The 12,521-nt window shown below is 40.6% G+C and overlaps 1 protein-coding gene across 6 annotated transcripts in view; it reads left to right on the forward strand.

Moving 5' to 3' along the window:
- Window positions 1-12,521, forward strand: part of WASF3 (WASP family member 3) — a 133,702-nt gene that overhangs the window by 54,666 nt on the left and 66,515 nt on the right. For 5 of the 6 annotated variants that reach the window (XM_047861529.1, XM_047861555.1, XM_047861559.1 and 2 more), the window contains one exon: window positions 5,785-5,881. The gene's annotated coding sequence lies outside the window, so the exon portion shown is untranslated. The remainder of the gene's footprint in view (window positions 1-5,784; window positions 5,882-12,521) is intronic. The other variant, XM_047861553.1, reaches the window with a different exon arrangement.

Here is a 12,521-nt window from a genome sequence, read left to right on the forward strand (position 1 = left end):
AAAGGCTCAAGGCTCCGGGGGCGCCTGGCTGGCTCAATCCATTGAGCATCCGGCTTCGGCTCAGGTCACGATCTCATGGCTCGTGAGGTCCAGCCCCGCGTGGGGCCCTGTGCTCACAGCTCGGAGCCCGGAGCCTCCTTCGGATTCTGCGTCTCCCTCTCCCTCTGCCCCTCCCCTACTTGTGCTGTGTCTCTGTCTCTCTCTCAAAAATAAATAAATGTAAAAAAAAAAAAAAAGAAAGAAAGAAAGCCTCATGTCAAGTAGTGTTTCTTAACACGTGGGGTTACGAAGTCATGGCTTCCCTCTCCCTGAGCGGTGTTCTGGTAGATGCGTTCACATGGGGGGGGGGGGGGGGTTGGTGCTCTGGACCCCTTCTAACGCTTGCCTGGGAGTTTCCCGTAGCTTCCCTGGAGACGGGCAGGCAGATGCATACTTTTTATTTTGTGAGGAAGCTCTGGATCTGCTGCTCAGGATCCTGACTTCCTCATGATGTCCTGACGCTCCAGCGATGATACGGCATTTATCTTTATATTCCCTTTGCATAGTCTGTGCATCTCAGAAGACAGTAATCAGTCTCGTGGTGTCACTTTGAGCCCCAGGCGGATTTGAAGGCTTTTCTTGTCTATCGCAGCTGGCACTAGCCTTCTCTTCTCTCATAGCGTGCCACCCGTGTCTCTCTTGCCACTTGGCGCTTTTGAACTTGCGGTGTGGTGTCTCGCCGTGTACAGCCTCACCTTCATCTGACTCATGGCTGTGTTTCTCATGCACAGTAGGGAGAGAGTAAATGTTTGGATGGATCGATGAGTGGTTGATGTGACCCCGATCTGTATCGGGGCTATTCGGTTCCTTGACCATCGTTAGCCCAGAGGTGTGGGCCCGCTGTGGATCTCTGCAGACGTCACGCTATATCAGGAATTGATCACTCCTCGTGGTTTCCTGGGTAGTTACGCTGTTCGTTAAGTGAAGGGGAAGAAGATGCTGTCTTACGACCCTCGTATTTAGGTCCGGGGTAAGTCCTTTCTCAGTGAACAGATTACTCAAAACCGGGCGAAGTTTTCATCTGGGCTCATCGTGAACGTGGTTTTGTTAATTAACGAATGAAAGTGAGCCTGGCAGAGAGTGTGAGGCACGTAGGGGTTCAGTGGATGGCAGTCGGCCGCGGTTACTTTCGTTCTACTCACAGCAATATCTCTCGTGCGGCTTGTTTCACATTTTTTGTGTTTATTTGCCCCCCCCCCCCCCCCCCCCCCCCCCCCCCCCGATCAAGCTTTCCGGAGGCCAAGACCTCGTCTTGTTACTTAACGTTTTCGCTCTCCCGTCTGCAAAAGAGCCCACTAATACTTTGAATTGAATTGTGGGGCCAGCCAAGCGTGTCCCTGTTGGCTCTGATTTCAAAGACGTAGGACTGTTGTGGCCCTGGGACTTGGGGCACAGGTATCCAACCCGGGGGGCCAACGAGGGGAAGCACAAGACTTCTGTGTTAACCTTGTTGTTACACACAAGATTCTAGCTAAAAACACTCATAATAGACATTCTGACGAGATCTGTTTCTCTGAAGCTAACAGAGGCTACCGGTTCTCAGGTGCCCAACAGTCTTGTAAATAGAACTTTGTATGTGAGTGGTTATGAACATGGATGACGTGCTCTCATGGAGAGGGAGGAACGTCGAACTGGAGTCTGGTTAATCAGGTAGCACAGGGAAATGCGGCAGGGAAACAGCTATCTGGAACACGTGTGGGTATTGTATACCTGCCAGCTTCTCATTTCTGGAAAACTGGAATTCGGAAGCTTAAGAGGGATGGCAAGGACCAAAATAGTAAACAAATCCTAGTACAATCAGATTAGGATGATATTGGCGGATTAACGTTGGTCATTTGGACACAACCTGTTCTCAGGTTTCTGAACAGTATCTGTTTTCGTGTCGCAGAGTTATTTATCTCATATTGACTTGGATGTTGTGGATAGCTACGCTAAAAGGGCATGTTCCTAGGGACAGCTTTATTATCATTGACCTTTTAAAATGCTCCGTGGGACAAAATGAGGTGTTTCGTGAGATAAATTCAATCCTTTCCCCCAGCAGAGTATAGAGGAATGTAAACTGAATGTCAGCTGAACTGCATAGGAGGTGAGCGGACTGTAATATATTTGTAATGACCTGAACTCATCATAAAGCTGTTTGGTCCTCTCCTCCTCCCCGCTTCTTTCTGTTTTTAGAAAAGGACACATTTTACGAGACAGTTATTTATCCTGGCTTGATTATCCTGGGTCTGGGATTATTCCCCAAGTTATGACTTGCTGTAATTTCATGATACCCTTTTTCTTTCTTCTTTTTTCTCTTTTTGTTTTTTTATACTGAAGAGCATAAGGAATTTTAATTTAGCAGTATTGCAAGAATTAGGCTGAGGTTTGGAGACAGCATGAGTGCATTTTGATATCACCGTACTGAAAGCAGTATTTGAAACCTGAAGGAGCAAGGGTAGGTACCTCTTTGATGGGATTTTAAAGGGAGGAGTCCTTCAAGGTCACCCTGTTCCTCTTCATTTGCTTGTTCGTTCACCTATTCGACAGATATCTGAGTGTCTGTATGTCTTTCTCTTGGTATTCCTTTCCCCAGATACTGATGGTAATCCCTCAACTCAGTATCTCAAGCCTGAAGTGTTAAGAGCTGCACTGTTGAAGCCGTTAGCTGCTAGCCATGTGTTGCTGTTTAAGTTTGGTTAAAATGAAATAAAATGACAAGCTCAGATTCTCAGCCACACTCACCACATTTCAGGTGCCCCATCAAGTGCTCTGTGTGTGGCCGGAGGCTGCCATATTGGATGGTGTTCATCTACAGGACATTTCTGTCATTGCGGGGGGTTAAGCCGGACCGTGCTGTCTTCGCAGCCCTTAACTCTGCCTTCCGAGAGACATCCCAGCCAGCATCCCTTCTGCTTCGTTGCCCAATACCTATGTTTGTCAAGTTCGTTCCCTTTAAAAAATTCTCCCATCTTATTACTTCAGGTCCGCATCATCTGTCATCTGGACTAAGGCACCTGTGTTACCAGGGCTGCGGTGTCTTCCTGCCACTCCCTGCCTTGCGCTTTCTTAATACCATGTGTGTATGTTGATCGCATGGAATGCCAATTCCTTTTTTGTGCAGTTTTCTTCTGGTGGACCAAGAGGTTCTTGGGGTTGTGGGATTGGGCTTTGATCTTCCCGGGGTGGGGACACACAGTGCCTAACACGCTACTACAATAGATAACTGTTCATTGAGCAGCTAGAGGGCTGAATGGATTGGTGAAGGAGGCTGTTGCATTCTGAAGGCTAGGCACAGTTGGGCTGCATGGAAGATGGAAAAGGGCGATCATACTGGGGGGCCATCTTGGACGCAGGCCCATTGGGTGGAGATTAAAGCACAACTGTGCTCCTAGACTGTCGCCACGGAGAGGCAAGCATTTTCAGCACCACTCAGAGCTTAACCATGGGACATAAATAGAATTTGAATTCTGGTGTTGCATATAAATGTGTTTCCCTGCGCTTGCTAATACGACACCTCTAAGTAGAGGTGCTGGCTTTCACGCTTAATAACCTTAAGCGGTGGCTTCCGAGGAGTTGAAGATAGGCTCTCCTGTAAAATTAAGCAGCACACTCACAAAGCCCAGTTGATTCTTCAAGACTTTTACGGTTCCTGACTTAGGTTAGACATGGTAGCTGCAGAAGAAGAAAGAAAGCTGCACGTGTACGTGTTCAAAAGGAGGCTGTCCCCTACCGCGGTTCGAAAGAGTGACTGCAGCCAGGCAGACCTGTCCTGAGCCCGCTGCTTCCAAGCTGGGTCATCCTGGGCACGTCGCCTTCTGGTCCTCGGTTTCCTCATTTTTTGATGGAGATAGATGTTACCTGCCTTGTGAGGATAAGTTAAAATACCATGGGACACGTGAGCGCTGTGCTGAATCCTGAGCAAACCATTCACCAAGTGATAGCTAATAACAGATTAATAGTTACGTAGCATTTCACGCAAATGGGAAAATTCATGGTTGTGTTTCCCAAAGGAAGAATTCACACGTGATTGCGCTCATGCAGGAAACACGCATATGGGACACTTTCCTTCCCACTTAGCTAGGTAGGACCATCTCTACAGTGAAGTGCATGGTTACTTTGAGAATCATGCAAGTAAGACGGTCTGGCAGAGGTCAAGTTTGGCCTGGATACTCCGAAACCCAGGGGTAATTCTCCGCGTTTGGAAATAAGGTGATCGCCAGTGGAAACTGCTTGGGAAAAACTCCCTTTTCTCTTTCATTCTGCATAATCAAGAGCATGCCGTACAGCTGCTCCTAAGGAAGGAGAAGAAAATCATGTGCTGCTTTTAATTTTAAGTAAGCAAACCAGTGGGACGTGTCTAAATGAGAGTATCATTGAATGATCTGTTTTCCCCACTTTCAAAGCAGTGGTGACAGTCTCAACTGGGAAGACTCCGCTGGCCGACAGATCATTCGTGCACATCCAGAGAATCCTCTTTAGTGGATTTCAAGTTGCTTTCCTCCCACTCAGACATTGCACACTGCTCCTTCCCTGTGCCTACATGACCTTTGCCTGGCCTCACTCCTCCTGAGGACTCTTTGTCCTCGGAGAAGCTGTTCGATGATATGCCCCACTCCCTTCTGGACTCGCTCTTGCTTTCATGTGACTATCTTATTGTAGCATAATTATTGGTATGTATTGGCCTCTGTGAGTTCTTTGACGAGCATTTCTGTATCTGCAGTGTTTTTAAATTTTTTTTTTCAACATTTATTTGCTTATTTTTGAGGGACAGAGAGAGAGACAGAGCATGAGCAGGGGAGGGGCAGAGAGGGAGACACAGAATCCGAAGCAGGCTCCAGGCTCCGAGCTGTTGGCACAGAGCCCGACATGGGGCTCGAACTCACAAACCGCGAGATCATGACCCCAGCCGAAGTCGGAAGCTCAACCCGACTGAGCCACCCAGGCACCCCTGTATCTGTGGTGTTTAAAGGGACACTTCCTCATACAAAATGCTTCGTAAAGTTTTGCTGAATGAATCAATAATGATATTCACTAACTTTTTCTTCTGTGTATTGTTCCTAAGTAAACTGTAACTCTTGTTTGGGTGGGAAGCTATACCATACATACTTACTGCTACCTCCTGGCTCTAGCACATTGATAATAAACAATATTAGACTGTTCTGTAGTCTTACGGCTCTGAATATCTATTATCCTGGAAACACTTTCTAGACTCGATTGAGCAAGTATTAAATTTGTGTTGTTACCATTTTATTCCCATACATTCTAATAAAGTATTTATAGGTGACCACCAGGATTTCTATTGAGTTTAAATATTTTTGTGTGAAAAATTAATACAAGTGCTTTTATATGAGAGAGTTCTTGTGTGAATCATCCGTGTTCAGTTCATTGTAGGCATTAACAAAACCTTAAATGTATGTGTGCAGAGCCTATGAACCGAGCAGTTCAGTTGAATAGACTTGTAATATACTTGGCTTTTTGTTTTTCGGCCCTGTAGCTATTCACTGTGATTTCTTGAAGTTAATTTCAGAGTTTATTCCAGGATAGGGAGTTGGAATTATTCAGGAACTCACATACCTTATTAGCTCCTTGCTTAAACTCATTAAAAAAAAAAAAAAAAACAAAAAAAACAAAACCTAGTTCTGGGAGTAGCACTCCCTTGATGAAATTGTTGACATGTGAAATTGAAATTTAAAACTTTCTCGAAGACTTGAATGCATCTTACTTACTGTTATTTACTTTTTTTTTTTTTTTTTTTTTTTTTAGTTTTAATTCTGATTGCTGTACCATTGATATCTGAGCCAAAGTGGTGATGCGACTACCTGAGGGACATTTCTGCAACCCGTAAGTCAACACTTACACGGTAAGAATGTGTGCCTCTTACACTTAAAGCCATTTAATTTCTGTAACATTGTAGTTTAGAATTTTAATTTAAAATAGAATAGTATAAAATAGTCCAAGATTTTAACATATTAAGTATTACTGTATATTAACATAAAAATTAACAGCAGATAATATTTTGGCGCTTTAGATCCTAATCAACAGTTGGATTTGAAAGAGAAAAATATAACTTGATCTATCAATTTCATATTAATTTTTGCGTGAAAAACACACTGCTATCTAGTTTATGACTAAACTGGGGCCTCGTTTTCCTCCCTACATGTTTTGCCCGTTTACTTTTTATTTCCCAGGGTTTAACCAGTTCTTTATGATCTGAATCTTGTTAATAATGAATGGATATGAGATGTCAAGATAATCAAACCGAAACCTAGTTGGAATTTGCCACAACTTACTTTGAACTCAGGTGGTGTTGATTCTAACGGTGGCTAAAATGAGGTTTTGAATTATTTAGGGATTTAAATGATCTGTATTCCTCTATCTTCAAGGGATAATTCAAGAGGAATGAGACACGGCCAACCAGGAAGGAGAGTTATTCCTTTGAGCTGCATTTTCCTTGTACTGAGTGTCTGTAATTTGTTTCATAGAGTTGTAAAAAGCAAATGAGATGATCTATGTGAAACTGTCCTTTTCTTCCTTATTTTTTTTGGAAGGGTAGGGGGAGAATAACAAAAAGTCTTGATTTTGACGTGGGATTTAGAGAGAACACACTGCTCTTCTATCCTCTAAGTTTTTTTAATGTTTATTTTTGAGGGAGAGAGAGAGAGACAGAGTGCGAGTGGGGGAGGGGCAGAGAGAGGGAGAGAGAGACACACACACACACACACACACACACACACACACACAGAATCTGAAGCAGGTTCCAGGCTCTGAGCTGTCAGCACAGAGCCCAACACGGGGCTTGAACTCATGAACTGCAAGATCATGACCTGAGCCAAAGTAGGATGCTTAAAAAAAGTAGGATGCTTTTTTTTTTTTTTAATGTTGCTCTTCATATCCTTTAGAGGAAAGGGTACTGGAAGACCCGATCTCCAGTTTGGTCTCAGTTTGACTGTGGGCATGTCGTTTCATTAATTTACAATCAGAAAATTGAATTTGATTTCCATACTTTCACCTCACAGGTGACTTTTCACGAGTATGTCTGTGTTTTTTGACTACAACGAAACTAAGCTAGAAATCAGTATCAGATTATCTGTGAAATCTCCCAAGTATTTTGAAATTAAATAGCACATTCTAAAAATCCCATGGGTCAAAGAGGAAGTCGCGAAGGAAATTAGAAAATATTTTGAACTGAAGCACCTGGGTGACTCAGTCGGTTAAGCGTCCGACTTCAGCTCAGGTCATGATCTCATCTCATGGTTGGTGAGTCTGAGCCCCGCATTGGGCCCTGTGCTGACAGTCCAGAGCCCGTTTTGGATCTTCTGTCCCCCCCACTCTCTGCTCCTTCTTCACTGGTTCTCTCTCTGTATCTCAAAATAAAAATAAACTTAAAGAAAATATTTTGAATTGAATGAAAATGAAAATACAACACATCTAAATTTATGGGATGCACCTAAAACAGTACTTCTAGGGGAAATTCACAGTGCTAAAGGCTTCTGTTAGGAAACAAAAGTTTTAAAACAAAGATCTAAACCTTCACCTTAAGAAATTAGAAGGCAAAGATTTGCAAATTAAACGTAGACCAAGCAGAGAAGATACGAAAGATAAGAGCAGAATTCATTGAAACAGAAAACAGAAAAACTGTAATCAGTGAAACCAAAAGCTGTTTTTTTTTTTAATGAGATCAATAAAATTGATAAACTTGTAGTTTTTCTCTCAGGAAAAAAGAGAGAGAAGGCAGAAATTTCTGATATCAGAAGAGAGAGACCATCAATGTAGATTCTACAAAAGGAAGTTAAAGAGAATATTATGAACCACTTAATATATTTGATTACTTAGATAAATGGATATACTTCCTCAAAGACGCAAGGTCCTTAACCTTACTCAAGAAGCAGCAGATAATCTGCATAGCTCTTTATTCAAGAAATGGAATTTGTAGTTAAAAACCCTCCCCCAGAAAGAAAGCTGTAAGCCCAAATGGTCTACTGGTGAATTCTACCAACCTTTAAGAAAGAAATAATACCAATTATATACAAAATCTTTAGAAAATAGGAGGAATGGAACACTGATTTATTTTATGAGGCCGTTATTACTCGGATATAAAAAACAAAGACATTTCTCAACAGAATATTAGCAAATTGAATAAAGTTTATATAAAAAGGATGATACATCATGTCAAAGTACCATTTATTCCAGAAATGCAGGATTGGTTCTTCATTTGAAAATCCGTCATATAATTCACAGTATCAAGAAATTAAGCAGAATTTTTAAAACCTGTATAACCATCTTAATAGATACAGAAAGAGCATTTGATATTATTTATCATTTATTCACGATAAAAACTCAGAATGGTAGGAATAGAAGGGAGCTTTTTCAAGTTGATAAAGGTGTCTGTGAAAGACCTACAGCTAAGAATTATAATTATTGATGAAAGACTTCATGTTTTTGCCTGATTTTAGCTCACTCACCGTTCTTACTCAGAATTGTCCTAGTCAGTGCAGTAAAGCAAAATCAAAAACAAAAACATATATATATATATATATATATATATATATATATATATATATATCCATATACATATACACATATATATACACACACACATATGTGTATATGTAATATGTATTATATATATGTAATACATATATAATATATATGAAAAATAGATAAAATATATATGTATAAATATATATATGAAAAAATACATATATATGAAAAATTAAGGTCCTATGGCAAGGGACCTGAGAAATGAGCTTCTAGCCTTCTAGCCTCTGATACAGGGAAGGGGACAGAGGAGGTGGGAATAAATGTTAATACCAGTAGACCGTGTTTATTACATTTTGGTTTCTGTGATCATGATGTAAAAATCATAAGAACAAGGCCACATTTATATGACTTGTGGTTTTAAGTTACTGTTTTCTCAGTCAGCATAATCTGTTGAGAGAGCTGTGGTTCAGCATTTTCTTCTTTCTGTTAATCTAGCCAGAAAGCTTTGTGTAGTACTTGAAAGTTATGCCTTGGTTTCACCTTCGTTACATAACTTACTCTTTGGTTTAAAGAAAAAGACTGAAACAGTGCTAAGATGTTCTCTTAAATTCTAAGAGGGCCTATAGAATTACTTGTTGATCTGTTACAACTATCATATATCTTTGGATGAGTTAAAATTATTTTGTATGCTTGTTGTATATATCTTAGAATTTGTTGACATGTTTTGCATAATAACGTAAGCCACATAGTACGCCTGTTGATTTCTGTTAAATAATTTCCATACACATACTTTTATGATGGGTGGCAGTTAAGAATTGAGGGAACCCTGAGTCCTTGTCCCATTTGCCTGGGACCGTTGTATGGCAAGACATTGTGTCTGTGGATGGTGTTACTGGAATCATTTCTAAGTCTCTTGCAATCAAATACTTTCTCAGCCTTAGTGGAATGCTTATAAATGTAAACAAATATTTAATAACTGTGTGCATTTCCATTTTAATTACAGTTGACCCTTGAACGGTGCAACAGTTAGGGGCGCCGACTTCTGCACAAATTCACATACAACTTTTGATCCCCCCCTCCCCCCAAAAAACTTACCTACTGGTAGTCTTGACTGGAAACCTTCCCAATGATATAAATAGGTGATTAACATATATTTGGTACATTATATGTATTATATACCGTATTCTTACAATAAAGTAAGTTAGAGAAAAAAATGTTATTAAGAAAATCATAAGGAAGAAAAAATACATTTACAGTAGTGCACTATATTGATGGAAAAAAATCCACTTATAGGTGGACTATGCGGTTCAAACCCATGCTGTCCAAGGGTCAGCTGTACATGTTATCGGCCATATCAGTTGGCATGGCAGAGTGGCATAGTAGGGGGAGGGTAAGTTTAGGAGTTAACAGAAAAATTTGGGGTTCAGATGCTAAAAACATACAGGCTCTAAGCTTTTGAGCAAAATCCAGTTCAGTCCTTGATCCCCATTTCCCTCCTCTGTAGAAGGAGGATAATCTTGACGAGCTGCTTGAAAATATTAAAAATAATACCCAGAGCTTCTAGCAGACAGTGGGCGCTCAAACGGTGATGCTCACAGAGGATCTTACTTGCAGAAATGTTATAAGACTTTGGTATCTGACAGAGCTGGTTTTGAATTGGATTGGAAGAATTAATATTTAAAAAATGCCTATACTACACAAAGCATTGCACAGATGCAGTGCAATCCCTATCAAAATTCCAATGGTATTTTTCACAGAAATAGATCCTAATTTTAAAATTTTCGTGGAACCGTGAAAGATCCTGGATAAGCCAAAGCAGTCTTGAGAAAGAGGAGCAGAGCTGGAGGCATCACATCACGCTCCCTGATTTCAAGCTCTATTGGAAAGTGATAGTATTCGAAACATTCTGGCACTGGTATAAAAGCAGACACACAGATCGATGGAAAAGAAGAGAGAGCCTGAAAATAAATCCAGACATATGTGGTCAATTTATGACAGAGGAGCCAAGAATATTCAATGGGACAGTCTCTTCAATTAATGGTGCTGGGAAAACCGAACAGCTACATGCAAAACAATGAAACTGGACCGCTGCGTCTACAGCATACACCAAACTTAACTCAAAGTGGATTAAAGACTTAAATGTAAGACCCAAGTCCATAGAAGTTCTAACGAGAAAGTATAGGTGGTCTTGGCGATGAGTTTTTGGATCTGAACTTCAAAAGCAAGGGCAACAAAAACAAAAGTAAACAAGTGGGACTACATCACACTAGAAAGCTTCTGCACAGCAAAGGAGATCATCAAGAAAACGAAAAGGCACATCACTGAATGGGAGAAAATATTTGCGACTCCTGTCTCCGATAAGGGGTTCATACTCAGGATATATATAAAAAAGTCATACAACTCAATAGTAAGAAAAATCTGGCAAAAAAAGGACAGAAGATCTGAACAGATAGTTTTTCAAAGAAGACATCTGGATGGGCAAGCAGGTATGTGAAAAGATACGCAATATCACCGATCATCATCACGCGTATCAAAACCGTTTTGAGCTAGCCCCTCACACCTATGACAATGGCTGTTACCAGAAAGACAGGATGAGATGAGGATACAGAAAAGAAGGAACTCTTGTGCACTGCTGGTGGGAATGTAAATTGGGGCAACCACTATGAAAAGCAGTATGGAGGTTCCTCAAAAAGTTACCAGTAGAACTCCCATATGATTCAGCAGTTCCGCTTCTGAATATTTATCTGACGAAAACGAAAACACTAATTTGAAAAGATATCTGTACCCCCATGTCATTGCATTTTCAATAGTTCAAGATATGCAGACAGCTTATGTGACCATCAGTGGATGAATGGATAAAGAAGATGTGGTATATGGAAACCAGAATGGAATATTCAGGTAATAAAACATTACCATTTCTAAGTACATGAATGGACCTGGAGGACATTATGCTAAGTGAGATAAATCAGAGAAAGACAGATACTGTATGATTTCACTTATATGTGGAATTATAAAACAAAAACGGGCGCCTGGGTGGCATGTTGGTTGACCATCGACTTTGGCTCAGGTCATGATCTCCCAGTTCACGAGTTCGAGCCCCGTGTTGGGCTCTGTGCCGACAGCTCAAGGCCTGGAGCCTGCTTCATTCAGATTCTGTGTCTCCCTCTCTCTCCCCCGTTCATGCTTCTCTGTCCTTCTCTTTCTCTCTCTCTCAAAAATAAATATTAAAAAATAAAAAAAAAACAACAACCAGGGTTATAGATGCAGAGAGCAGATTGGTAGTTGCCAGAGGTGAAAGGTCAAGGGTGGGGAAAAATGGGTAAAGGGTTCACAAGGTGCAGACTTCCAAATATAAAATAAATAAGTCCTGGGAATGTAATGTACAGCATGGTGACTATAGGTATGATATTGTATTGCATATTTGAAAGTGGTCAAAACAGAGTAGATCTTAAAAGTCCCCATTACAAGAAAAAAAATGTTGTAATTATATATGGCGATGGATGTTACCTTATTGTGATGATTATTTTACAGTATATGTAAATTTCAAATCACTGTGTTGTACACCTGAAACTAATACAGTTGACCCTTGAACACAGGGGTTAGGGGTGCCAACCCCCCAACACAGTAAATCTGCATATATAACTTTTGACTGTCCAGAAACTTTACTAATAGCCTGTTGTTGGTTGGAAGCCTTACTGATAACATAAACAGTTGATTAACACATACTTTGTATGTTGTATGTATTAGGTAACTGTATTCTTATAATAAAGTAAGCAAGAGAAAAGTCAGTGTTACTAGGAAAATCATAAGGAGAGAAAATACGTTTACAACACTATACCATATTTATAAACAAACAAAACCGTGTATAACTGCGCAGTTCAAACCTGTGTCGTCCAAGGGTCAACTATATAATGTTATAGCTCAATTAAAAAAAAGAAAAAAGACTGGCATCTGACAGAATCTTTTTTTCTTTACTTTCTTTTTGGTTTTGAATTTAAATTCTTCTGCTTGCTTTTCAA

The sequence above is a fragment of the Prionailurus viverrinus genome, chromosome A1 (genome assembly GCF_022837055.1).
Source record: "Prionailurus viverrinus isolate Anna chromosome A1, UM_Priviv_1.0, whole genome shotgun sequence".
Taxonomy (NCBI): domain Eukaryota; kingdom Metazoa; phylum Chordata; class Mammalia; order Carnivora; family Felidae; genus Prionailurus; species Prionailurus viverrinus.